Here is a 5,319-nt window from a genome sequence, read left to right as displayed (position 1 = left end):
ATGTTCGATTCAACTAATTTCTTTACTTCCTCAGGTACAGACCCCGCGTCCACCTCCGCCTGTACATTCCCAGCTGAACAAGAGGCTGGCAATCGGACCGCCTCCAGGTTTCTCCGGCGTTCGCCAGCCACCACAGAAGAGGTACCAGGCGCAACCACCACAGAGGCCGTACCAGGCGGCGCAGCTGCAGCCACCGCAGAGGCAATACGGGGCGGCGCCACAGCAGAGGCAGTTCGAGGCGGCGCCGGTGCAGTCGCAGCCACCGCAGATGCAGTACCAGGCGCAACCACCGCAGAAGCAGTACCAGGCGCAGCCACAGCACAGGCAGCACCGACCGACGCTGGAGCAGCCACCGCAGAATCAGTACCAGGCGCCTCCGTCGCAGATGCTGTACCTACCGGCGCCGCCGCCGCCGCAAGCCCGACCACCGCCACCGCAGATGCAGTACCAGCCGGCGCCGCCGCAAGCGCAGCCACCGTTGCAGAGGCCCCGGCAGAACTTCCCCGCACCGGCAGCACCAACCGCGCACCGAGCCCCGGCCGGGACACTGCCGCCGGTGAACACCAGCAGCAAGCCCCGGTTCCACCCGAGGGCCGCGGCCAAGCCGGCATCCGCGTTCAAGAAGCCCACCGTCGCCTGCGACGTCTGCGATGTGCGATGCATGACGGCGTTCCACCTCAAGCAGCACGAGAAGGGGAGGAAGCACCAGAACAAGGTGGGCTACGCCGCCGGGGAGATGGACGTGCGCTGCGGCGTGTGCGACGTGCCCCTCCTCACCAAGCTCAACGTGAAGCAGCACTACGCCGGCAAGAAGCACCTCCTGCGGGCCTCCCGCTCCACTGCCAATGGCGCCAAGGGCAAGCGAGCTACCTGACATTGCCCGTGCTGCATGCTTTCCTTTCTTATAAGACTTGATGTGATGACACTATTATCCAGTGGTACTTGGACTTTCAACTGTGTTCTAATGCAGACAGGCTGACCGCTAAATTTATTAATAATTGAATTCTGTAGTAATGGATTATATATATATCATGTGCGAGACTCTGTTTTATTCGTGTTTTCCATGTAAATTTCTCTCAGCTCTGAATATAATTCTTAAGTTTAGCAACCTGGAGTTCTGACAGGTTAGACGTGGCAGTTCTCTTATGCCATTCTTAAGTCCTTTAACACTGCATTTTTTTTTTGATGTAATCATATACTAGCAAAAGTGCCCGTGCGTTGCACCGGGAAATGACCGAACATTGCTGCATTTGATTTTTATTAAATTTATTTTAGCTATGAAAAATTTAATTAATGGAAATTTCAATTTTCTTGACAGGACTCATATGCCGAAATATATTTCTTCATCCAGGCAAAAATAAAATATTTTTTCGTTTTCTCGTTTTGATACTAAGGCAAAAAAGATTTGAAAAGATAGATGTGGATAATATTTTCTTCATGGTTTATTTATATTTGTATCTTTTAGTAAAAGCAGAGCATGTCGTGGCTAACTTAACATTTTCTAAAAAATCACCAATTAATCACCATGGTTATAGTAATTAGGAACCAACAAATCAACAACTACCGAACAATGTTGTGATTCTTGTTGAACAATTAACCAAACAATCGTGTGTCCAGTCCCAAGCTCAGCACAAGCTAAACTGAAACATGTCTTGGATCTCACGAGCTTTTTGAACTGCTCGAGGCAAAGTGTGAGCCCCACTTTGTTTGAACAAAAAAATAGAGGGGGTGTCTAATTTGCCATCGTACCCAACGACGTCCCCATTTATCCGTGGACACCTTTATTTGTTTGATATCTCAAAACAAAATAGTACAATAAAATTCTCTATTAAATCTAAAATTAAATATTGCAGTGCTTCAAATACTCCCTCCATTCATAAAATATTGTTGGAGATTTGTCTAAATTTGGTGTATCTATATAGTAAAGAGCGACATCCTTTTATAGACATATGTATTACGTATTTTAAATTTGAATTCAAGTTTATATGTACTTAAGCGTACACCAATGCAAAAGATACACAATGTTTCCTATTTATATGCCAACACATACATGTCTTCTATCCACTTAGTTTCGTCTAGCACGGCAACACCAACTAAATACACAGGTTTCTATGTTCTATTCACATTAGCTAGCTCTGCCCCATTTTGATTTGGATCTGTTTGCATTAGCACTGAACTCAGATTGTGGCAGGTAAAAAATACTACCTCAGTTCTGATTTAATTGACGCGCAACTGCACTACTAATAGGCTAGATTAGCCTTCCCTCGCGTCGATCTTTTCGGACCGGAGGGAGTACAACGTAACGGTATCAGCTCCCGTAGGCCGGACCGGCCCAAGGGCCAAGTCAACCCTATCCTGGTATGGCCTAGAAACCCCGCACAGAATCAGTCCCCTTCCCGATTTCGTTCGCTCATCCTTCCGCACCAAAGCTCGGTCCCGAGCTGGTGGCCGCAGCAGGCTTCATCCGCCGGAGATTCGAGCTTCCCCCATCTCTTTTCCTCCGCAGCAGGCTTCATCCGCCGGAGATTCGAGCTTCCCCCGGGACTTGGAACAGGTGGTGGTGCCTCTCCGTGGCCGCATCAGCTTCCTACGCCGGAGATCTAGGAGGCGCCCGCCCCTCGTCTCATTTCTCCGGTCGTCCTCACAATCGATTTTTCCTCCCGTCTTGTCAATTGTCATGCGGCTGTTTCGTTGTATGCCGGCTCGGCTCTCTTTTTCATTGGACGAGACAACTAATTCCTTCCTCAGGTTTTTTGTTCTTGTTCTCGGAGGCGGCTTGTGGATTCTAGAAATCTTACGTATATAAACCGCTGAGGCAAGGTATAATGGAGCGAGGTGGGACTATCCAACACGCAAAATTCATCCGTATCAGGTTGTTTCAGGTGCTCGATCGATTTTAGATCGAGACTTGGGCCTGGCCTTTTTTTGGCGCTCGGCAGGTTGCAGCGAGGCGGAAGGCGCGGGATGTGCGGGCGGAGGCAGTTGCGCGCGGGTCTGGCTTCTGGCGGCGGTGTGCTGGTCTGCGCGCCGTGCTGGTGGCCTTGTGCGGGCGGAGGACGGAGCGCGTTGCGGGACGTGGTCTGGGCCAGGCAACGAACCGGTACTGGCATATGGTTGTATTATGCGATTTGGTGGGAGGGCAAAACGGTCCAAGAAAAAGCGTTGACGAAAATTTTGGCAGAAACCTTAGCTCCTTTATTATTAGGTATAGATTTCATTAGACAATCTGTTTAGAGAGATTACACATATGGTCATCACACAAGACAAACATTTGCATCAAGCAACTTTGCACAAGAAAACTCACAAGAAGTAAAACTACAAGTTCACCCTTGGAAAAACCTATGCCTCGCCGAAACATCGCCCATCTTCCTCCACTGCCACCATGGTAGCGCTAGAAAAAGAGGCGAACAACCACCACACCTAGATCTGGGAGAGCACCATCGCATTCAATGATGCTTTTTGAGCCGATAAACCGGGTCGTCGCAGAGGACGAGCCCGAGACTTTGTGGCACGTCGGCCGGGATCTTCCCCATGGTCACCGGATCCCAACACCGTCATCATCTCCGGACTCGGTCGAAGAAGACAAACGTTGCCGCCCGCCGTCATCCTCACACCCAACCGCAAGACGCCGGACATAATCGCAAGCAGCCCAACGCAACCGTCACCCGCGAGAGTGCCGAACGCCAACCGCCGGACACGAATCTTACCGGATCCGAGGACCGGCGAGAAGACCGAGCCACCCGCCCTCCGACGTCACCGGTTAGAGCGACGCCGAGATGGAGAAAGAGCAGAGGCAAATTATTCCGACGCGACACAATCTTCTCCATAGAACGGCGCCCCAAGAAAACACTTGCCAATAACTACTGGCCGGAGCCGATACTCCGGGGTCCCCACCCCCACCCGTCGCCGGAACGGCCTATGGAGGAGGCAGGGACCGGCGGCTGGCCGGTGTAGTTTGCCGGCAGAGATCGCCCCGTTGTTGGAGCGGTTCCTGGTTTCGTGGAGCGGTTCCCTTTTCTTTTCGTCTCCTTTAACACTGCATTGTGGTAGATGCATTGTGGTAGAAACTAAGCTTAGGTCGGTTTGCTCCTGAGGAAAGTTTGGGTTTGTGTTTATTCCCCTATCCGTATTAGGTAAAGGCGTAAAGCTATGTTTCGTCACTTGGTGCGGAGGCCGTGGTGTTTATCCTCATTTTGAAAAAAAAAAGGTAAGTTTGTAAACTCAAGTCGTGTTAGGTCTGTGAGTCGTGTTGGACGCGACTGCTGAACTTGTATTGCGGCACCAAATTTTCCTCTACCTTAGCTCGATTTATGGGTTTCCAATTCATAAGGTAAGAAATTGATAAAGTTATTGGGTGGGATTCCCTTGATATGGAGAGGCTCCTCTATAGACGTGCAGTATTTGAAATTTGTGTTTTAATGCAAATGCACGTGAAGAGTTGTACCTATATCTCCAAGGGTGTTGGCGATAGTGATGATGTTGATGGTGGAGGGGGAGCAACCGGGTGACCCCCCCCCCTCTCAATCTTCACAAGTCTATCTCGTTTTTGGTGTTTCTTTGCCTTGTGGTGGTCTCCTCGTGACTTCGCGATTTTCAGCACTTCTATATATGGTTTCCGTGGGCGTGAGGAGTGGTGAGCCCCCTTTGGTGTAGCCTAGAGACTAGGCCGTGTCATGGGCCTCACATGACACTTTGTAGACATCTAGGTCCACTTATTCTTCTCCAGTTCCCTATATTCCATAAAAATGATGTGGCAAAAAGTTAGAGTTCGTTTGACATATCTAAGATTCGTGAAAATTGAATATCAGAGTTAAAAACAAAATAAAAGAGACTTTTTGGAAAATCCTTGAAATCAATGTAAAATATGTTTGGAACCTGACATAAGATGCAATTATGAGGGATTATAACATAATAAAATTCAAGTTCATGGATATATTTTAAATATATCAGCGGACAATCCTAGTGAGCGGGAAAATCATGTGAAGAAGGCAACCATACATAGACTCAGTTCTTTTGGCAGCTTCTCCGAGAAGCTACCCTCCCCCCAGCTTCCTGGGAAGCCGCCCCTAAAATTTAGGAAGGCTTCCGAAATGGTCTAGCCCAGGGGCTACGCAGCGGGGGGGGGGGGGGGGGGGGCCGTGGCCCGCTCAGAATTTCTGGAAAATAATTTGATACCCCCTGGAAAAGCCCAATAAGCCTTGGCTCGATCCAACATCGAGGCGAACGACTCGGTAGAGTGCGGTTGTGGGCCGGCCCATTAGTGCAGCGCGTCTAAAAATGGATTTATATGATGGGGGAATTGAACCTGTGATCTGCTGG

This window comes from Lolium rigidum, chromosome 4, assembly GCF_022539505.1.
Source record: "Lolium rigidum isolate FL_2022 chromosome 4, APGP_CSIRO_Lrig_0.1, whole genome shotgun sequence".
Lineage (NCBI taxonomy): Eukaryota > Viridiplantae > Streptophyta > Magnoliopsida > Poales > Poaceae > Lolium > Lolium rigidum.
Note: the sequence above shows the minus strand (reverse complement) of the source record.